This window comes from Carassius carassius, chromosome 38 (genome assembly GCF_963082965.1).
Source record: "Carassius carassius chromosome 38, fCarCar2.1, whole genome shotgun sequence".
In the NCBI taxonomy this organism is placed as follows: Eukaryota; Metazoa; Chordata; class Actinopteri; order Cypriniformes; family Cyprinidae; genus Carassius; species Carassius carassius.
In genome coordinates, this window is record NC_081792.1 from 993,544 (window position 1) to 1,016,500 (window position 22,957).

General features: G+C 39.4%; 8 non-coding genes across 8 annotated transcripts; 1 reads left to right on the plus strand and 7 right to left on the minus strand.

The window, feature by feature from the left end:
- Nucleotides 1-597: 597 nt before the first annotated feature.
- trnac-gca (transfer RNA cysteine (anticodon GCA)) lies at nucleotides 598-669 on the minus strand. The gene has a single exon. It is a non-coding gene; the product is annotated as a tRNA-Cys (tRNA).
- A 775-nt stretch (nucleotides 670-1,444) lies between these two features.
- trnac-gca (transfer RNA cysteine (anticodon GCA)) lies at nucleotides 1,445-1,516 on the minus strand. The gene has a single exon. It is a non-coding gene; the product is annotated as a tRNA-Cys (tRNA).
- Nucleotides 1,517-2,320: 804 nt separating this feature from the next.
- trnac-gca (transfer RNA cysteine (anticodon GCA)) lies at nucleotides 2,321-2,392 on the minus strand. Its single transcript has one exon. It is a non-coding gene; the product is annotated as a tRNA-Cys (tRNA).
- Nucleotides 2,393-6,613: 4,221 nt separating this feature from the next.
- On the minus strand, nucleotides 6,614-6,685 carry trnac-gca (transfer RNA cysteine (anticodon GCA)). The gene has a single exon. It is a non-coding gene; the product is annotated as a tRNA-Cys (tRNA).
- Nucleotides 6,686-8,587: 1,902 nt separating this feature from the next.
- On the minus strand, nucleotides 8,588-8,659 carry trnae-cuc (transfer RNA glutamic acid (anticodon CUC)). Its single transcript has one exon. It is a non-coding gene; the product is annotated as a tRNA-Glu (tRNA).
- Nucleotides 8,660-11,572: 2,913 nt separating this feature from the next.
- On the minus strand, nucleotides 11,573-11,644 carry trnae-cuc (transfer RNA glutamic acid (anticodon CUC)). The gene has a single exon. It is a non-coding gene; the product is annotated as a tRNA-Glu (tRNA).
- A 1,929-nt stretch (nucleotides 11,645-13,573) lies between these two features.
- Nucleotides 13,574-13,645, minus strand: trnae-cuc (transfer RNA glutamic acid (anticodon CUC)). The gene has a single exon. It is a non-coding gene; the product is annotated as a tRNA-Glu (tRNA).
- A 1,205-nt stretch (nucleotides 13,646-14,850) lies between these two features.
- On the plus strand, nucleotides 14,851-14,938 carry trnay-gua (transfer RNA tyrosine (anticodon GUA)). Its single transcript is given in 2 exon segments — nucleotides 14,851-14,887; nucleotides 14,903-14,938. It is a non-coding gene; the product is annotated as a tRNA-Tyr (tRNA).
- The last annotated feature ends 8,019 nt before the right edge of the window (nucleotides 14,939-22,957 follow it).

The following is a 22,957-nucleotide window of genomic DNA, read 5'->3' on the forward strand; positions in this document are numbered from 1 at the left end:
GGGACCTCTTGAACTGCACTCAAATGCTCTACCACTGAACTATGCCCCCACATCTTTGGAGAAAAATGCTCTTTCATTAAGCCATACCCCTACAGACTTCTGTGCTTCGAGCCAAAAATTAAGTTAGATCCTACGATTCAACAATATCAAACATTGACTCCTTCACTGTAAACTCAGGTCTTTGGTTACTCCAAATCAGAATCAGCAACTCTACAACTCAAAACCTCCAAATAAGACAAGTCCAAAGGGGACACCCAGATTTGAACTGTGGACGGCTTGATTACAGACTCACTTTGAAATCATGTCGTTAATTATGTCAAGCAAGCCAGATCCAAAATGTAGACCTATTGATCTGCAGACTAATGCTCTGTCGTTGAGCTATAACCCCGTACTGCATGAGCACAAACCTCAAAAATGATTTTATGTCAAGGATTTGTTTATTCCTAATATGCCAAGCCCAAATTAGGCACATGGAATGAACCTGGGACCTCTTGATCTGCAATCAAACGCCGTGCCATTGAGATATAACACCGTACAGTATGAGCACAAAAAGGCAGGAAGATATGGCTACACATATTCCTAACCTGCCAAATCCAAAGGGGGCACCCGGATTTGAACAGGGGACCTCTTGATCTGCAGTCAAATGCTCTACCACTGAGCTATACCCCCAGAGACTCCCTGGACCATAGCCTCAAACAAGATGACAGACTCAATTTTGAATAAAGTTTTTGGATATGACAAGCATGCCAGATACAAAAAAGAACCTCTCGAGAGGATGTGCCACTGAGTTACAATCACATACAGAATCTTTCTATATAGATATTTTTGCACTTATTCCTAATCTGCAAAACCGGGGACCTCTTGATCTGCAGTCAAATGCTCTCCCACTGAGCCAAACCCCCAAATCTTTGCAGAAAAATGCTCTTTCATTGAGCCAAACCCCCACAGACTTCTGTGCTTAGAGCCAAAAATTAAGTTACATCCTACGGTTCAACAATATCAAACATTGACTGCTTCACGGTAAACTCAAGTCTTTGGTTACTCCCAATCAGAATCAACAACTCTACAACTCAAAACTTCCAAATAAGACAAGTCCAAAGGGGCACCGAGATTTGAACTGTGGACGACTTGATTACAGACTCACTTTGAAATCATGTCGTTGATTATGTCAAGCAAGCCAGATCCAAAATGTAGGCCTATTGATCTGCAGACAAATGCTTTGTCGTTGAGCTATAACCCCGTACTGCATGAGCACAAACCACAAAAATGAACTTATGTCAAGGATTTGTTCATTCCTAATATGCCCAAAGGAGGCACATGGAATAAACCTGGGATTTATTGATCTACAATGAAACGCTGTGCCATTGAGATATAACCGCATACAATATGAGCACAAAAAGGCAGGAAGATATGGCTACACATATTCCTAACCTGCCAAATCCAAAGGTGGCACCCAGATTTGAACCGGGGACCTCTTGATCTGCAGTCAAATGCTCTACCACTGAGATATACCTCCACAGACTCCCTGGACCATAGCCTCACACAAGATGACAGACTCAATTTTGAATAAAGTTTTTGGATATGACAAGCATGCCAGATACAAAATAGAACCTCTCGAGAGGATGTGCCACTGAGTTACAATCACATACAGAATCTTTCTATATAGATATGTTTGAACTTATTCCTAATCTGCCAAGTCCATAAACTGCACTCGGATTTGAACCGGGGACCTCTTGATCTGCACTCAAATGCTCTACCACTCAACTACGCCCCCACATCTTTGCAGATAAATGCTCTTTCATTAAGCCATACCCCTACAGACTTCTGTGTTTAGAGCCAAAGATTAAGTTAGATCCTACGATTCAACAATATCAAACATTGACTCCTTCAATGTAAACTTAGGTCTTTGGTTACTCCAAATCAGAATCAACAACTCTACAACTCAAACCCTCCAAATAAGACAAGTCCAAAGGAGACACCAAGATTTGAACTGTGGACGACTTGATTACAGACTCACTTTGAAATCATGTCGTTGATTGTGTCAAGCAAGCCAGATCCAAAACATAGAAATATTGATCTGCAGACAAATGCTCTGTTATTGAGCTATAACCCCGTACTGCCTGAGCACAAACATCAAAATTAATTTATGTGAAGGATTTGTTTATTCCTAATATGCCAAGCCCAAATTAGGCACATAGAATGAACCTGGGACCTCTTAATCTGCAATCAAACGCTGTACCATTGAGATATAACCCTGTACAGTATGAGCACAAAAAGCAGGAAGATATGGCTACACATATTCCTAACATGCCAAATCCAAAGGGGGCATCCAGATTTGAACCAAGGACCTCTTGATCTGCAGTCAAATGCTCTACCACTGAGCTATACCCCCACAGGTTCCCTGGATCATACAAACAAATGCTCTGTTGTTGAGCTATAACCCGTACTGCATGCCAAATGTAAAGGGGGCCCCCGGATTTGAACCGGGGACCTCTTGATCTGCATTCAAATGCTCTACCACTTTTTGCAGTCTTCCGGTGGCGCTGCTCTGTTTGCGACCCGGGCACGCTGTTTACTGCGATCGTCATTTTGTTTGTTGGTTGTTTTTGTTTGTTTGTTGGTTGCGTTGGCTTGTATGTTTGTGAATGTGTTGCTGCGCTGTGGGAACGTGAAGTCAACATGGCAAGATTTATTCATTACATATATCTTGTGTTGCTCATTGTCGGAGTATGTGTACCATGCCAAACTTATTCAGCGGGCATCCAGGCCCAGCATCTTACTACCTACACCCGAGATGCGCTGCTGGCACTCCGACCGTCCCATCTTCCACCTGTGGATTTACCAGCCTGCATGAGCGCTCGGCCAGGGCGGTCGAGGAAAAGGGGTCGGCGTGGTGGAGCGCGTCAGCGTTTACGATGGAGAGGCAGTAAGCCTCCTCTACCTTCAATGATATTATGCAACGCAAGATCACTTCGAGCTAAAATAGACGAACTTCGGATTAATACCAGAACATGCTCTGAGTATCGCACCTCAAGTTTAATGGTGATCACGGAAACGTGGTTACACAGGGATATCCAAAACTCTCTGATTGACATCGATGGATTTTCACTTGTCAGGGCAGATAGGACTGAACAATCCGGAAAAACGAGAGGTGGCGGCATGGCTGTGTATGTAATTAACAACTGGTGCAAACAGTACACAGTTAGGGAAACACTTTGCTGTCCGGATGTCGAGATTTTGCATTTGACTATGAGACCGTTTTACCTCCTAAGGGAGTTCGGAAGTGTGGCCATGTGCGTTGTGTACATTCCTCCCAGCGGGAATGCAGCTAGGGCCGCAGCTTGCATTGCTGACTGTGTACACCAAGAACTGCAGCGCGCTCCGGGCGCCCCCGTGTTTGTAGTGGGCGACTTCAACCACTGTAAACTTGAATTAGCACTCCCTGGGTTTGAACAATATATCAAGTGCAGCACACGTGAAAACAAGACTATTGACAAATGTTATGGCAATGTTAAAAATGCCTATGTAGTCAAACCAAAAGCCCCATTGGCCAATTCAGACCACAACGTGATTCACTTAATTCCCATCTACAAAACCATGCTGAAACGCAGCAAGCCACAAGTGAAAACAGTCAGTGTGTGGTCTGATGAGGGGATAGAAACACTAAAAGGATGCTTCTTGTGTACAGATTAGAGTTTGTTTCACAACACAGGTATTGATGTTACAACAGAGACAATCACAGACTATATAAATTATTGTATAGATAGCGTCCTTACAAAGAAAGAGGTTGTGGTTTACCCAAATAATAAGCCTTACGTAACCAAGGAAATAAAAGACTGCATAAATCGAAAAAAGGTAGCTTTTAGAAATAATGACAGAATTGAGCTAAAAGTGGTGCAAAAGGAACTGAATCAACTGCTTAATAAAGCCAGAAAGAAGCAAAAGGAAGTAATTGAAAGCCACTTTACAACCACAAATTCGAAAAAACTCTGGGACTCAATGAAAACAATCACTAACATGTCACCAAGTAAAGTACATATAACCACTACAGATGACTGGATGAAAGCTAATGAATTTAATGACTTTTACCTTAGATTTTAAACTCAGGATTTTAACAATGATTGCACTAGTATCCCTAACTTCATCAGCACAGATTTGAACATAGGACATGAGATAGACTGGTTACAGATACAGTCACTGTTCCAGCATCAGTGTACTAGGAAGGCTAAGGGTCCAGATGGAATCTCTGCCCGCTTACTGAAAACATGTGCAGAGGAGCTTGTTCCAGCCTGGTGCCCTATCTTTCAGCAATCACTTGACTCTCACATCATCCCAGCCCTGTGGAAAAAGACTGTTATTATTCCAGTACCAAAGAAACCCTGTCCCAAGGAGAACAATGATTTTAGACCAGTAGCATTGACATCCATTGTAATGAAGTGTTTTGAGAAATATATGGTGTCTCTTTTAAAAACTGAGGTTAACAAAAAGTTAGATCCCTGGCAGTTTGCCTATAAACGGGGTAGGAGTACAGATGATGCTATAAGTAGCATCACCCACCTAGTCCTTAAGCACTTGGAGGACCCGAAGGCCTACGCACGCTTACTTTTTATATATTTTAGTTCGGCCTTCAATACGATTCAGCCAGTTATTTTACTTGAGACACTTAAAAATATGGGTGTAAGCTCTTTTATTGTTGAATGGTATTACTCCTTTTTAACTAATAGGACACAATATGTTAAAGTACACAAGGCAGTCTCAGATCCCAAATCCATCAGCACAGGGGCACCACAGGGTTGTGTGAGCTCCCCTGTCCTTTTTACTATCTATACCAATGAATGTGTGAGTAAACATCCACACAATTATATTGTTAAATTCTCTGATGACACTGCTATCCTTAGCTTATTGTTTCAAGACCAAGACACGGTCTCCTACCATTCAGAAATTAAACAGTTTGTGGACTGGTGTGATGCTCACCATCTGATGGTTAACGTCATTAAAACAGAGGAGATGATATTTGACCCAAGATCAATCTGTTAACCTAATCCTGTACTTATTCATAACAAACCAATACGCCAGGTTACGTCATATAAGTATCTGGGTGTTTTTATTGATTGTTCCCTTACCTGGCACATTCATGTTGAAAATCTTTGCACCAGGTTGCAACAAAGGATATACTTTTTAAGAAGGTTAAGACTGTTTGGTGTTAACAGCAAAATCTTGCTTCTGTTTTTCAAAATTATTTTAGAGAGTGTGATACGTTATAGCATGCAGACCTGGTATGGTAATCTTTCAGTTCAGCTTAAATCTAAGTTGGGGCGGCTGATCAATACAGCTTTTAAAATTGTAGGCTACCAAGAACAGTGCTACCTTCAGTCACTGTATGAAAAATCTGTGCTCAGGGAGGCACATAAGATTCTGGATGATCCATCCCACATTCTGAATAAGGAAATAGAGTTGTTACCCTCAGGTAAACGATTTAGAATGCCGTACTGCAGGTTAAAGAGGTATAAAAACTCATTCATCCCAGCTGCCATTAAGATGCTAAACAGTAGCAAATGACGGTTACCTACTTGTATACTTTTTGTCCCCACAGTGTTGTGCAATTATTATTATAAATTAATTTTTGTAATTTTCACGATACAGTGTAATGACGCATGTTTGTATTGTTTATATTCTGTGTATTTTTTATGTGGTACGTTGTAAGTGTGTGTCGCAGTGACTGTAGCCCAAGACAAATTTTCCCCCTGGGGGACATTAAAGTATATTTTATATTTATCTTTATCTTATCTACCACTGAGCTATACCCCCAAAGCCTCCCTGGATCATCGCCTCACACAAGATGACAGACTCAATTTTGAATAAAGTTTTTGGATATGACAAGCATGCCAGATACAAAAAAGAACCTCTCGAGAGGATGTGCCACTGAGTTACAATCACATACAGAATGGTTCTATATAGATATGTTTGCACTTATTCCTAATCTGCCAAATCCATAAGCGGCACTCGGATTTGAACCGAGAACCTCTTGATCTGCACTCAAATGCTCCACCACTGAACTATGCCCCCACATCTTTGCAGAAAAATGCTCTTTCATTAAGCCATACCCCTACAGAATTTTGTGCTTCGAGCCAAAGATTACGTTAGATCCTTCAATTCAACAATATCAAACATTGACTCCTTCACTGTAAACTCAGGTATTTGGTTACTCCAAATCAGAACCAGCAACTCTACAACTCAAAACCTCCAAATAAGACAAGTCCAAAGGGGACACCCAGATTTGAACTGTGGACGACTTGATTACAGACTCACTTTGAAATCATCTCGTTGATTATGTCAAGCAAGCCAGATCCAAAACGTAGACCTATTGATCTGCAGACAAATGCTCTGTTGTTGAGCTATAACCCTGTACTGCATGAGCACAAACCTCAAAAATGAATTTATGTCAAGGATTTGTTTATTCCTAACATGCCAAGCACAAATTAGGCACATGGAATGAACCTGGGACCTCTTGATCTGCAATCAAACGCTGTGCCATTGAGATATAACCCCGTACAGTATGACCACAAAAAGGCAGGAAGATATGGCTACACATCTTCCTAACATGCCAAATGCAAAGGGGCACCCAGATTTGAACCGGGGACCTCTTGATCTGCAGTCAAATGCTCTACCACTGAGCTATACCCCCACAGACTCTCTGGATAATAGCCTCACACAAGATGACAGACTCACTTTTGAATAAAGTTTATGGATATGACAAGCATGCCAAATACAAAAAAAGATCCTCTCGAGAGGATGCACCAATGAATTACAATCACAATACTGTAGAAATATGCATATAGAAAATGTTGGATTTTGGTTAATTTCACCACAAGTGGTGCATGTTCACCAAAATGTCAAAGATTTTAGGCAATAAAATAGAAAGTTGCCTACGTGCTGGAATGTACAAAACCGATGACAAACATATGGTCAGACATACATACAGGGCCTTTCTTTAGAATAAATCAAGCAGGGGGCCTCTCCTCTCTAGGGAGGTATTAAAATTGTAATCATAAGGAAAAGTTTGACTATTGTGGAACCGCACCATATAGTGTATATAAGGAGATTCCAAATAACATTCGAGAGATTTCCTTGCAAGGACTCTCGGCGTTGTTTTCCATAAAATAAAGTCTTTTCTTCAGAGAGAAAACCACTGACTGAGTGTGATTATTCTGTGAACCGGTAGACGAAACTACATCAGCAACTTTGCGGATTAAAAATTGGTCTCACTTTCATTATTAACCTCACAATATGTCAATTTTGTACCTTGACAGACCGACGATAGGCAGTTTTTCATGTCCCTTGAATGCATGCAACACTATTTATTTCTGTAAACCACACTGGCCAGATTATGAAAAGTGGCCCACAAGCTTGTGCCCAGTTAAAGCTGGCCAGTTCCCATATGGTCTAGCAGTTAGGATTCCTGGTTTTCTCCCATGCGGCCAGGGGTCAACTCCCGGTATGGAAAAGCTTGAACTTTTTTGCTTCCCTCCTCAAAATGCCAGCACATCTTCCTTCACCAGAAGTGACTTTTTGGACAGCAGTAGAGCTACAGAACCCTGATAGGTTGAGGTTCCGATGTCTATGGGGAGTCATGTAACATGCTTCGGTATTGCCATTCATCACACAAGCTCTCGGATAAGCTCGGCAATTATCAGGGCTTACCTCCTGATAACAAGGTGAGAATAAGCAGACAGCAATGCTTGCCATAGTCACATCTAAAACCAACAACTCTGTAGCAATCAGGGGTCTTTACTATTGGTGGGCCAGTGGCGCAATGGATAACGCGTCTGACTACGGATCTGAAGATTCTGGGTCTGGCTGCAGGCTGGCAGCCAGTTGATTTTTGAATGAACAATTTCATCGCTACTCTGTAACTGCTTCATTACTTTGAAGGGTGTAATGCCATGTGGTTTTGATGTCACGGGCTTGCCATTTTGAAGCCTTATCACTAATTGCCACCTGTAGATTGAGAATAAATTGTAATCTGCATTAAACTGAACGAGCGAATAATCAGCAACTTTGCGGATTAAAAATTGGTCTCACTTTCATTATTAACCTCACAATATGTCAATTTTGTACCTTGACAGACCGACGATAGGCAGTTTTTCATCTAGATAATGGTTGCAATGTGTGTTTTCAGATGCAAGACAAAAGTATTTTCACCTGGACAAGAGCTTAATTACCAGTTCAAGGTATCAATCCAGCAATCACAGGAATCTACCCAAATAAACTGAACCTCCAGGGTGAGTAAAAAAAACAGCTATACCGAAGCATGTTACGCTTACAGAAGTGACTTTTTGGCCAGCAGTAGAGCTACAAGACCGTTATATGTCGAGGTTCTGTCTAGCACTTTGTCCCTTCGATAGCTCAGCTGGTAGAGCGGAGCACTGTAGGTTGGAGTGTTGGCAATCCTTAGGTCACTGGTTCGACTTCGGCTCGAAGGAGGTCTTTTTTTCAAGTGCTCACCATTTTTTGGTTTTGAGCTGGCTTTCTAACAGCTGTAAGCAGAGCTTTAATTCACAATCCACAATTGGAAGCCAAAAGAGCTTTCCCTGACTGGGAATCGAACCCAGGCCGCGGCGGTGAGAGCGCCGAATCCTAACCACTAGATCACCAGGGAGGGGCTGGTGGGCTTACCTCCTGATAACAAGTTGAGAATAAGCAGACAGCAATGCTTGCCACTGTCACATCTAAAACCAACAACTCTGTAACAATCGGGAGTTTCTACTATCGATGGGCCAGTGGCACAATGGATAACGTGTCTGACAACAGTTCAGAAGATTCTAGGTTCGACTCCAGGCTGGCTCGCTCTGTGCTTGTTTTTCTCCGGCTTATTTTGTTGTGTTTTTCTTCTTCTCCAAAATCTAGAAGAAAAGGCAAATCTCCAGGCATTCTTCTTTTTTTCCAAAAAAGACATATTCTGCACACCCATTCCGATGTCTAGGGGAGACACGGACATGCTTCGGTATTGCCATTCGTATGTCAATTTTGGACCTTGACAGACCAACGATAGACAGTTTTTCATCTAGATAACGGTTGCAATATGAGTTTTCAGATGCATGACACAAGTATTTTCACCTGGACAAGAGCTTAATTACCAGTTCAAGGTATCAATTCAGCAATCACATGACTCTGGCCAAAAAACTGAACCCCCGGGGTGAGTCAACAAACATGTCCCTTGAATGCATGTAACACTATTTATTTCTGTAAACCACACTGGCCAGATTTAATGAAAGTGGCCCACAGGCTTGTGCCAAGTTAAAGCTGGCCAGTTCCCATATGGTCTAGCAGTTAGGATTCCTGGATTTCTCCCATGCAGCCAGGGGTCGACTCCCGGTATGGGAAAGCTTGATCTTTTTTGCTTCTCTCCTCAGAAAGCCAGCACATCTTCCTGTACCAGAAGTGACTTTTTGGACAGCAGTAGAGCTACAGAACCCTGATAGGTTGAGGTTCCGATGTCTATGGGGAGTCGCGTAACATGCTTTGGTATTGCCATTCATCACACAAGCTCCCCGATAAGCTCGGCGATTATAGTGGTAATAAAATGCAGGCTGGTGGGCCAGTTGATTCTAGATTGAACAATTTCATCTCTACTCTGTAACTGCTTTACTACTTTGAAGGGTGTAATGCCATGTGGTTTTGATGTCATGGGCTTGCCATTTTGAAGCCTTATCACTAATTGCCACCTGGACATTTAGAATAAGTTGTAAACTGAGTTAAACTGAAGGAGCGAATAATCAGCAACTTTGCTGATTAAAAATTGGTCTCACTTCCATTGTTACCCTCACAATGTCATTTTTGTACCTTGAAAGAGTGACGATAGGCAGTTTTTCCTCTAGGTAACGGTTGCCGTGTGTGTTTTCAAATGGATGACACAAGTATTTTCACCTGGAAAAGAGCTTAATTACCAGTTCCAGGTATCAATTCAGCAATCACAGGAATCTGCCCAAATAAACTGAACTCCCGGGGTGAGTAAAAAAAACAGATCCCTTGAATGCATACAACACTATATAATTCAGAAAACCGTCCTTTTGGATAATTCTTGTTTTGCCAAATGATTATCACATTGTTACAGTCGCAGACCTAAAGCAACAGGCCACTACAAGATCCTGCGCCCACACTGACCACATGTATGGAAAGTGCGCCAGAAGCCAATGGCCAGTTTAAGGTTTCAAATCCCATATGGTCTAGCGCTTAGGATTCCTGGTTTTCACCCAGGCGGCCCAGGTTTGACTCCCGGTATGGGAACGCATGCTCCTTTTTGATTCCCTCCTCAAAAATCCAGGACATCTTCCTGCACCAGAAGTGACTTTTTGGCCAGCAGTAGAGGTACAGGACCGTGATATGTCGAGGTTCTGTCTAACACTTTGCCCCTTCGATAGCTCAGCTGGTAGAGCGGAGGACTGTAGGTTGGAGTGTTGGCAATCCTTAGGTCGCTGGTCGAATGTGTTTTTTTTTCTCTTCTCCAAAATCCAGGAGAAAAGGCAAATCTTCAGGCATTCTTCTTTTTTTCCAAAAAAGACATATTCTGCACACCCTTTCCGATGTCTAGGGAAGACACGGACATGCTTCGGTATTGCCATTCGTCTCACAAGCACTCCGACAAGCTCGGCGATTAAAGGGGAAATAAACTGCAGGCTGGCAGCCAGTTGATTTTCGAATGAACAATTTCATCGCTACTCTGTAACTGCTTCATTACTTTGAAGGGTGTAATGCCATGTTGTTTTGATGTCACGGGTTTGCCATTTTGAAGCCATATCACTAATTGCCACCTGGACATTGAGAATAAATTGTAATCTGCATTAAACTGAATGAGCGAATAATCAGCAACTTTGCGGATAAAAAATTGGTCTCACTTTCATTATTAACCTCACAATATGTCAATTTTGTACCTTGACAGACCGATAATAGGCAGATTTTCATCTAGATAACGGTTGCAATGTGTGTTTTCAGATGCATGACACAAGTATTTTCACCTGGACAAGAGCTTAATTACCAGTTCAAGGTATCAATTCAGCAATCACAGGAATCTGCCCAAAAAAACTGAACCCCCGGGGTGAGTAAAAAAAACAGATCCCTTGAATGCATACAAAACTATATAATTCAGAAAACCGTCCTTTTGGATAATTCTTGTTTTGCCAAATTATTATCACATTGTTACAGTCGCAGACCTAAAGCAACAGGCCACTACAAGATCCTGCGCCCACACTGAGCACATGTATGGAAAGTGCGCCACTGGCCGGTTTAAGGTGTCCAAATCCCAAATGGTCTAGCGGTTAGGATTCCTGGTGTTCACCCAGGTGGCCCAGGTTCGTCTCCTGGTATGGGAATGCATGCTTCTTTTTGCTTCCCTCCTCAAAAATCCAGCACATCTTCCTGCACCAGGTTGGAGCGTTGGCAATGCTTAGGTCGCTGGTTCGACAGAGGTCCTTTTTTTCAAGTGCTCACCATTTTTTTTTGGTTTGGAGCTGGCTTTCTCACAGCTGTTAGCAGAGCTTGAATTTGCAGTCCACAATTGGAAGCCAAAAGAGCTTTCCCTGACTGGGAATCGAACCCGGGCCACAGCGGTGAGAGCGCCGAATCCTAACCACTAGACCACCAGGGAGGGACTGGTGGACTGGTGGACTGGTGGGCTGGTAGGCTTACCTCCTGATAACAAGGTGAGAATAAGCAGACAGCAATGCTTGCCACTGTCACATCTAAAACCAACAAGTCTGTAGCAATCGGGAGTCTCTACTATCGGTGGGCCAGTGGCGCAATGGATAACTTGTCTGACTACGGATCAGAAGATTCTAGGTTCGACTCCTGGCTGGCTTGCTCTGTGCTTGTTTTTCTCCGGCTTATTTTGTTGTTGTGTTTTTTTTTCTTCTCCAAAATCTAGAAGTAAAGGCAAATCTCCAGGCATTCTTCTTTTTTTCCAAAAAAGACATATTCTGCACACCCATTCCGATGTCTAGGGGAGACACGGACATGCTTCGGTATTGCCATTCGTATGTCAATTTTGGACCTTGAAAGACCGACGATAGACAGTTTTTCATCCAGATAACGGTTGCAATGTGTGTTTTCAGATGCATGACACAAGTATTTTCACCTGGACAAGAGCTTAATTACCAGTTCAAGGTATCAATTCAGCAATCACAGGACTCTGGCCAAAAAACTGAACCCCCCCGGGTGAGTCAACAAACATGACCCTTGAATTCATGTAACACCATTTTTTTCTGTAAACCACACTGGCCAGATTTAATGAAAGTGGCCCACAAGCTTGTGCCCAGTTAAAACTGGCCAGTTCCCATATGGTCTAGCAGTTAGGATTCCTGGATTTCCCCCATGCAGCCAGGGGTCGACTCCCGTGATGGTAAAGCTTGATCTTTTTTGCTTCTCTCCTCAAAAAGCCAGCACATCTTCCTGCACCAGAAGTGACTTTTTGGACAGCAGTAGAGCTACAGAACCCTGATAAATTGAGGTTCTGATGTATATGGGGAGTCGCGTAACATGCTTCGGTATTGCCATTCATCACACAAGCACTCCGACAAGCTCGGCGATTAAAGGGGAAATAAACTGCAGGCTGGCAGCCAGTTGATTTTCGAATGAACAATTTCATCGCTACTCTGTAACTGCTTCATTACTTTGAAGGGTGTAATGCCATGTTGTTTTGATGTCATGGGCTTGCCATTTTGAAGCCTTATCACTAATTGCCACCTGGACATTGCGAATAAATTGTAATCTGCATTAAACTGACCGAGCGAATAATCAGCAACTTTGTGGATAAAAAATTGGTCTCACTTTCATTTTTAACCTCACAATATGTCAATTTTGCACCTTGACAGACCGATGATAGGCAGATTTTCATCTAGATAACGGTTGCAATGTGTGTTTTCAGATGCATGATACAAGTATTTTCACCTGGACAAGAGCTTAATTACCAGTTCAAGGTATCAATTCAGCAATCACAGGAATCTGCCCAAAAAAACTGAACCCCCGGGGTGAGTAAAAAAAACAGATCCCTTGAATGCATACAACACTATATAATTCAGAAAACCGTCCTTTTGGATAATTCTTGTTTTGCCAAATTATTATCACATTGTTACAGTCGCAGACCTAAAGCAACAGGCCACTACAAGATCCTGCGCCCACACTGACCACATGTATGGAAAGTGCGCCACTGGCCAGTTTAAGGTGTCCAAATCCCATATGGTCCAGCGGTTAGGATTGCTGGTTTTCACCCCGGCGGCCCGGGTTCGACTCCCGGTATGGGAATGCATGCTTCTTTTTGCTTCCCTCCTCAAAAATCCGGCACATCTTCCTGCACCACATGTCGAGATTCTGTGTAACACTTTGCCCCTTCGATAGCTTAGCTGGTAGAGTGGAGGACTGTAGGTTGGAGTGTTGGCAATCCTTAGGTCGTTGGTTCGACTCCTGCTTGAAGGAGGTCTTTTTTTCAAGTGCTCACCATTTTTTTTGGTTTGGAGCTGGCTCTCTCGCAGCTGTTAGCAGAGCTTGAATTTGCAGTCCACAATTGGAAGCCAAAAGAGCTTTCCCTGACCGGGAATCGAACCCGGGCCGCGGCGGTGAGAGCACCGAATCCTAGACACTAGACCACCAGGGAGGGGCTGGTGGGCTGATGGGCTGGTGGGCTTACCTCCTGAAAACAAGGTGAGAATAAGCAGACAGCAATGCTTGCCACTTTCACATCTAAAACCAACAACTCTGTAGCAATCAGGGGTTTTTACTATTGGTGGGCCAGTGGCGCAATGGATAACGCGTCTGACTACGGATCAGAAGATTCTCGGTTCGACTCCTGGCTTGCTCGCTCTGTGCTTGTTTTTCTCTGGCTTATTTTGTTGTTGTGTTTTTTTTTCTCTTCTCCAAAATCCAGAAGAAAAGGCAAATCTTCAGGCATTCTTCTTTTTTCCAAAAAAGACATATTCTGCACAACCTTTCCGATGTCTAGGGAAGACACAGACATGCTTCGGTATTGCCATTCGTCTCACAAGCACTCCGACAAGCTCGGCGATTATAGGGGAAATAAACTGCAGGCTGGCAGCCAGTTGATTTTCGAATGAACAATTTCATCGCTACTCTGTAACTGCTTCATTACTTTGAAGGGTATAATGCCATGTGGTTTTGATGTCATGGGATTGCCATTTTGAAGCCTTATCACTAATTGCCACCTGGACATTTAGAATAAGTTGTAAACTGAGTTAAACTGAAGGAGCGAATAATCAGCAACTTTGCCGATTAAAAATTGGTCTCACTTTCATTGTTACCCTCACAATGTCATTTTTGTACCTTGACAGAGTGACAATAGGCATTTTTCCTCTAGATAACGGTTGCCGTGTGTGTTTTCAAATGGATGGCACAAGTATTTTCACCTGGAAAAGAGCTTAATTACCAGTTCGAGGTATCAATTCAGCAATCACAGGAATCTGCCCAAATAAACTGAACTCCCGGGGTGAGTAAAAAAAAACAGATCCCTTCAATGCATACAACACTATATAATTCAGAAAACCGTCCTTTTGGATAATTCTTGTTTTGCCAAATGATTATCACATTGTTACAGTCGCAGACCTAAAGCAACAGGCCACTACAAGATCCTGCGCCCACACTGACCACATCTATGGAAAGTGCGCCACTGGCCAGCTTAAGGTGTCCAAGTCCCATATGGTCTAGCGGTTAGGATTCCTGGTTTTCACCCAGGCGGCCCTGGTTCGACTCCCGGTATAAGAACACATGTTTTTTTTTTGCTTACCTCCCAAAAAATCCAGCACATCTTCCTGCACCAGATGTCGAGGTTCAGTCTAATACTTTACCCCTTCGATAGCTCAGCTGGTAGAGCGGAGGACTGTAGTTTGGAGTGTTGGCAATCCTTAGGTCGCTGGTTTGACTCCGGCTTGAAGGAGGTCTTTTTTTCAAGTGCTCACCATTTTTTTTTGGTTTGGAGCTGGCTTTCTGGCAGCTGTTAGCAGAGCTTGAATTCGCAGTCCACAATTGGAAGCCAAAAGAGCTTTCCCTGACCGGGAATCGAACCCGGGCCGCGGCGGTGAGAGCGCCGGATCCTTTTTTTTTTTTTTTTTCTCCAGTTCATTATATAAGTTCATAAGAAAACCCAAAAGCTTACAGCACCTGGTATTCCCAGGCGGTCTCCCATCCAAGTACTAACCAGGCCCAAACCTGCTTAGCTTCCGAGACGAGATCGGGCATAGTTTTTTTATTTATTTATTTATTTATTTTTTTATTTAGTAAGCATAAATTTTACATGCAATCAAATAAACATTAGAAAAAACTTTTGTAAATATTTTGTAAAAATTTCCCACCTTGTTTTCAAATATAAAATAATTATACAACATTTGAACATAGTCTCCCACCATCCCTTTAAACAGTAACCACAAATTTAAAATAAAGTCCCTGTTTTTAGCCACATTTCTTCTTTTCCAAATTGCTATTCTGTTCTCTGAGTTCAGAAACTTTTTGGTTTGTTTGTTAACAATTCAATAATAATAAGCAACATATCTTATATCTGATATAAACTAGGATAATATAATGATGTTAAGTAAACGTCTCGAATGAAGACGATGTTTAAAGCAATATTTTAATACCCAAATTCACAGAAATATTGCTTGGTATGAACAAAGAGACCCACTTACACGAGACCAAAAACTGGGAGTGGTATAGGCCCTAAGCGCAAGACCAAACCATTGCAATTAGGATGGTGAAAACTACGGTAAACAGATTCAAACAGAAAGAGCAAACAAAATCATGGAAACATATCGTTCTGGTTTCAAAGTGTAACGCTATGAAAAACATTGCGGTTTATATCTATTTATATGTGTGTAAAGTTCTCTAACTTGCTCTATTCTTTTTTATTCAATCTGTTTTCTTTTTATTTATTATATTATTTAAATGCCCATGCTTCGTGTACTGTGTTAACCTAACTGAGACTTGTTATAACACTTATATACCATTGCTCTTTTTGTTGTTTTGATTGCTTCCATCGTCCTCATCTGTAAGTCGCTTTGGATAAAAGCGTCTGCTAAATGAATAAAGGTAAACATAAATATCTCACCACTCTAACAAATTTTGGGTGTACTTAGCAGGGACTATTATGTCTTTAGGGTATATTGTACTTATTGTCATTATGGATATTTGTACGCTTATTTTCATTTCGACATCTTAATGAACACTTACACAATTTGTCTTCGTTTGAGTAGCTAACGTTACTCGACGGTCACATTTAAGTTTTCACCGCTTACACTCACCAAAAACACCTGAAATCTGTAACTCTGTCATAATTAGGTTAGTTAAAAATACAAAAATTTAATGCCTGACACCTTTGTAACTGAGTAAAAACCGATGTTTAAGCTAAACAAATGACAGAGGCACTGTGCCTAAAACTGCGAACACAAACATCACTAACTTAAATGAGCAAAATACAATAACCACCAATATGTGTTCACACAGTTAACTTTATTTAGATGATTCAGCATTAACTTAAATGAACAGATGATAATGATCACCAATATGTGTTCACACAATACATTTATTTAGATGATTCACGGAAATAAAATGACTCTTGAGTTGTTAGAAGAAAGAAAAATGTGTACTGACATAACTGCGCAAATGACTTAAGGGCCCTATGAATCGGTTCATTGAACCAAACTGTCCAAATGAATCATTTTCAGAAGTGAATCGGACTTTGCATCAGTAAAACAGATCACAGAAAAGAGATTTGCAAAGGTGTATGATGGGTATTGTAGTTTCCTGACCTGAAGATCTACATAGCTTGAATGAGGTATTAGTTAAATGTATTAAATTGAACCCCTTTGTAAAACAAAAACATATAATACATATAATAACAATAAATAACTGTTAACACATATTTAGACTAAACGACTATATTCAAGAATAATACGATATACTGTACATGTGCTAAAACAGGCTAAAATAGGGTTGGCTATGCTGTAATGGAGCAACCGTTGTTATGTTATCTTGTGAACCATTAGGATGCGTGTGTCCTGAAACCAAATAATTGTCTTTATCTTTAGAAAAAGACAATCGTGTCCTGCTGCTGTGGTCTGAATATCCAGCCTGTCTTCATCAGGAAATGATGAAGACCCATCATCAAACCCCGTTCTGGAGATTGAGTGTATGTTTGTTTATTTTACAGACATATTTCATTATAAAACTAGGTAAGCAGGGCCTTGTAATAATATGGTAAACATGTCATAAGTCGGTCAATCGTGCATCCAGAGTTTATCTTACTACATCTCTATAATAAATTTCTGCAATGGCTATACTTGTCACGGTGCTTTCAAGTCGGGGTCTGGTGGTTGTTTTAAGAGCAAACCCTTGTTTGCCAAACTAGTGTTAAGTGACACTGTCCGCATTTTTAAAGTTAAAGAGGATAATGAACACTTTCACAATCTATTATTGTCAGAATGCATAAGCAGTGTTAGGATCAACTAGTTACATATAGCTAAATTATATCATTTGATTACAAAAATAAAATGTAATCAGTTACAGTCACAGAAAAAATAATTAAATTGCGGTTAATTATGAAAATGTTACATCTGAATATTTTTTCACACACGTACAGATTTAATTGATATATTTCGTAAACCACCTTAACTAACTCTAACTACTCTATGTATTTAATCTCCAAGCAAATCTGATTTTGTGGTGGTTGTGCTTTAAAATGAAATCACGATCACAATCCTAATTTAAGTGATGAAGGATTTTGAAAAGCCTGATGGTCATTAGTTGTTGAGCACTGTTAACCCCGTCCTGTTTACACGTTTCAAAAGATTAACGGTTGAAAACATTACAAGTCTTAAAACATGTAATCAAATGTTATCAGTTACATTACTTTTTTTAAAGAAATTTATATAGTTGCGCAACCTTTTAGATTTTAAATAGGTTCATTTGTGATCTATAACCTATTGCAAAGTTCATAGTAACTTCCCCAAAACTGTGCGTAAAATAATTCCCCCCAAGGTCTCAGTTACAGCTAAACGTTAAAACAAAAACTTAAGGTCCTTGTCGGCAGTTTTGTGAGGAATGTGTGTGAAAACCGCGTGGTTTGAAAGAAAAATGTTTTAGCTTATATATGTGATTTTACTACAAACTATAAGCAATCTAACTAAGAAACCTAATATGTTTTTATTTATTTTTTATTTTCCAACCAAACCGGTTGTTCGCAGTTAAAAAGTGTTTTGAAAAGAAAGTAAGTTATGATATATAAATAATATATTTTTTATTGTTTAACATCAACCACAATGCGTTTATGTATTTCTTCTGCTTCATGTATGCAACAGTTACCGTACACACATTCAAGAGAAATGCATAAACTCAGTTGTTTTAAACAATCTAAACCAACTAGTCTGTCATTAAAAAACTCTTAATTTTTTTTCTTCACGCATCTATTTTCATCTGTCTCTGGACTCTTGCTAAAAACATTTGAGTGCTGACATGAATCCTACATGAAAGCTAAAAAATAATACATTTTAAACTATTTTAAAAAACATCATGGTTAACAACACCATTTGGAAAGTGATAAAGGCCATCTAATCTATTGTATAAAGTTCTGTGAGACATTTGTCGCAACAAACACTTTTGGTTTCAAAGAAAACTTATGACAACTCATTTTCAATCTAATATAGGTATTTTCGTGTTTGTGACCTATTTTGTTTGTTTGTTTGTGTATTTATGTACCTGTTTGAGTGTATATTTGTATTTGTTTGGTTACATGTTCATGTTTTCTGTATGTCTACATTTGTATCTGTGTGTGTGTGTGTGTGTGTTTGTTTATGATTGTATGGTTGTGTTTGCGTACTTGTTTGCATTCTCAGTACATCTATGTTGAGGTTGAAAGATCTATGGGTTAATAAAAATTATAAATGTAACTAAAACAAAACTAAATTAATTTGAATTAAACTACATTTTTCTATGGTCTGACTTGTTAAAAGATTTCACATCCTTTTGACCAGTAAATGTACTTTCAGCTAACCTTGCGGTCATCATAAAGTCATAAAGTCGAAATTGTCATCCCTTTGATCACGGAATACACAAACAATTTTTTACTTTAGCTGACCAGCAGCACACCATTTACAACACCAGAACCCCGTTTACAGTCTTCGCTGACATGGTCGTAAAAGTTAACACAAAGACACCAGACGCGTTTCTACGCACTACTAGAGATGAAATATTTAGCCTTTCCTGTAATGTTGTAAAAGTTTCTTTGGCAAGAAAAGCCCATCTTGACATATCACATTCATTCCTGTTTAATATTTGTGTTTGCCTAAACGCATGTTTTAATTGATATAGCAATGATATAGCAATGATAGAAGTTAATATTGACAACATAAAAGACGTGTTCAAGGGTTTAGACTACTAAAGTATGTGTGAGTGACTTATTAAAATTAAATAAAACAACACTTTTTCCAACAAGGAATTTTGTTGAGATGAAAAAATTAAATCGTATAGGTAAACCTAATTTTATAGTAAAAACATCGGTCTAATATTAAAACCAGGTAGAATGTTTTCATCGAATGAGAACTGATGTGTTGTTATTAAAAACATTACTTTGTTTAATTCTTTTAACATACATTTAAACCTTTGCGACCAACGTTATTAGGGTGGTTGGGGGAAGTGTTAGTGTTTTTATTCGATGCTTTAAACATTAAAAACATAAAGACGTACATTACTGGTAGATTTACAAATACGGTCTGAGATTAGCCTCAATTTTTGTTCACACTCTGTACATCATAAAACAAAATAAATGTAAAATAAATAAAACAACACTTAAGAAAAAATAAAAATATAATGATAAAGAAAATGTAGTGGGGGGTAACAGATTTTCACATTAAGAAACCAAAGTCCTCTAATGAAGAATACAAAAGTCTTGGTTTGGGACTTTTCATGCCTTTTAACGCCCCCAAATACATCACAAATTCCACTTTAAACGCCACTAAACGTGGGGGACTTTTTGAAAAACATACATTTATGAATCTAGAATTTCGTGCCAGAAGTTAATAAGTTAATAAGAAGTTAGTAAGTGTGAGTGGCTTATTAAAATAAAATAAAACATCAAGGTCTTTTGTTTAGATTAAAAATAAAGAGCATAGAATACCAGAAACTACATCTAATCATCCGTCCGTTTATACTACAGAAATGATTGTCATATTTTTGGCTCTTCAGTGGGGTTGAACACATTAAAGTAGTCATATGTTCAGACTCATTTTCAGTACTATCAAGTTTAAAGAGTGGTGAAGCTTCTACTAGACAAAGCATTTTGTCACACATTTTACAGAGTTTGTTCAGAATACAAGCAATAACAAAGATTTATTTTGTATGGATACCCACACATATAGTTGATGAAAGTAGTGGACCAGATAAAAGTGGACCATTAAAATGTCAGACATCTTATTTAATACTCCAATGAGTAAATTAGAAATAAAAGGTCTAATTAAAAATAAATAAAAATAAAAAGATACGTGTCAAATTAAATGGGTTGGTTAGAATAAATGCCAGCATTTATATAATAATAGAATACCGGTTGGAAATGAATGGAGAATTTTTGGGAATAGAAGAGAAGATCTCGCCATAGAATTGGACACATTGCACGTAATCAGTCATTATTTATAAGATGAAATACATGTGTCTGGACTTTGTGTTAAATGTGATATTGTGAAACAGTTGAACCTATTTTAATAAAATGTAAAAGACATGACAACAAAAGATTACAACTTACAGAAGCATTTAATATAGCAATAAATCAGATCTCATTTTAGATTTTGTTAAATAAAGATGTGGCTATAGAAATGTTTCACAGAATAAGCATGGGGGAAGGAAAGTATGTGTGTGTGTGTGTGTGTTTTATATATATATATAACACCCTTTGAAATTAGTTAGTTTCACAAGCCAGTTACAAGCATTTCAAAACCTGTTAGATGTTTTTACAACCGCTTGATGTCTAACTGATATGTAGATGCCTGTAATCACACAGACACCGACACATTCGGGTTTCGGTGCTTGAGATGACCGAGATGACGTCTGGTTTATTTACTAGATAACGCGACACAAGCTTGACAGAAGGAAAGTGTGTGTGTGTGTGTGTGTGTGTGTTAATTTACATAGCTTGAGAAATTAAGCTTGACAAAAATAAAAAAATATATCGACGGAGATAGTCTAAATTTAGACTAGTCATAGATTAAAGTAATTAACTTAACACATTAAAACCAAATAACGCTTTTTCAACTATGTTTTTTTTTTAGACTAGCCTAAAAGTAAATAAAAATCGTATAGGTCTACATCATTTAACAAGTAAAAATTGACCATATGTTTAAACGGATATAAAGTTTTCACTAATTAAGGACTGATGTCTATTTATTAAAAACTACTTAGTTTAATTATTGTAACGTTTAAATCTATTTAATGCTGCTATCACGCCTCCTGCCCGGCCCTCTCTAGCGCTGGAGGCGTGGTTTTTTTTCCGGAGCATTCCCGAGCCTCATTCTAACTCTTCATCGGTGCCGGGAGGTTGTTTTACGGACGCTTCACAACTCTGCCGGAGGATCGGTTTTTTTTTTCTTTCGTCTAACAGTCTCGCTTTTTAAAATTGTAGTTAGTGGTAAAGTACTGCATAGATTTGACAAGTATCTTGTCTGATGTAGGCTATTTTCTTTTAGATCCGCGTAAATGCCTAAGTTACCTATTTTTTTTCTTTTGTTTTAACTTTTCACCCGACGTGACAAACGCCTACTTTCTTGGTTTATAACATTGCTTTACGTTCGCTTCTTTTTTTTTTTGTTCGAGTCGAGCTAACGTTACCAGAGACGTCATAACACTTTGCTGTGAGATCTTTTTTTCTTTTGTTTAACTCTTGTCAGTAAAATTTTAGTTAGTGGTAAAGTACAACATAGTTTTGACAAGTATCTTGTGCTGGTGTTTTAAAGACGGGGTCTGGTGTATTTTATTTTAGATCCGCGTAATGTCTACCATCTTTTTTCTTTTGTTTTAACTTTTCACCCGACGTGACAAACGCCTACTTTCTTGGTTTGTATCGTTGCTTTACATTCATTTCTTTTTTCAGTTTGAGGTAAGGTACAAATGCTAAAACTCTATTACCTAGTTTTCTTTATTTTCTAACTGGTAACAAAACACCATTTTTAAATTGTAATGCTACAAGCTCTCACATCTTTTTCACGTATTGCTTAACGAAAACATATCTGATAGTTTTGACTCGTTTGGTTGTATCAGATAAATAACCAGTAACCTAGTTTTATTTCATTTGTAACAACTTTAACAACGTTGTTACACTTTTCCAATTACGAAAACGATCATTACATTGTTTCCATTGCTGCTATGCGTTTATAAACTTTTTCTTGAAATACACTGTTTATTTAAAACCTTAATAAAATCTTCCCTTACACCATTTTCATGATTTCGCCCCTTTTCAAAGTTTAAAAAAAGCACATAGCTTCCCACAACTTCTCCCTCCTCCGAAATTCTTCCTTGGTTCATAAGTTCATATTAAGGTCACTGGAGGGTGTACAGGGAGGGGAGGGGGGGGGGGGTGTACAAACAGGTGTCCAGAACAGATGGCTTTTATGAACCTCATCAATCAAATTTTTGGAGACAAGGTGCACATTACCCTCTCTGATGTGCCACTGAGTTACAATCAAATACAGAATCTTTATATATAGATATGTTTGCACTTATTCCTAATCTGCCAAATCCAAAAAGCGGCACTTGGATTTGAACCGTGGACCTCTTGATCTGCACTCAAATGCTCTACCACTGAACTATGCCCCCACATCTTTGCAGAAAAATGCTCTTTCATTAAGCTATACCCCTACAGACTTCTGTGCTTCGAGCCAAAGATTAAGTTAGATCCTACGATTCAACAATATCAAACATTGAC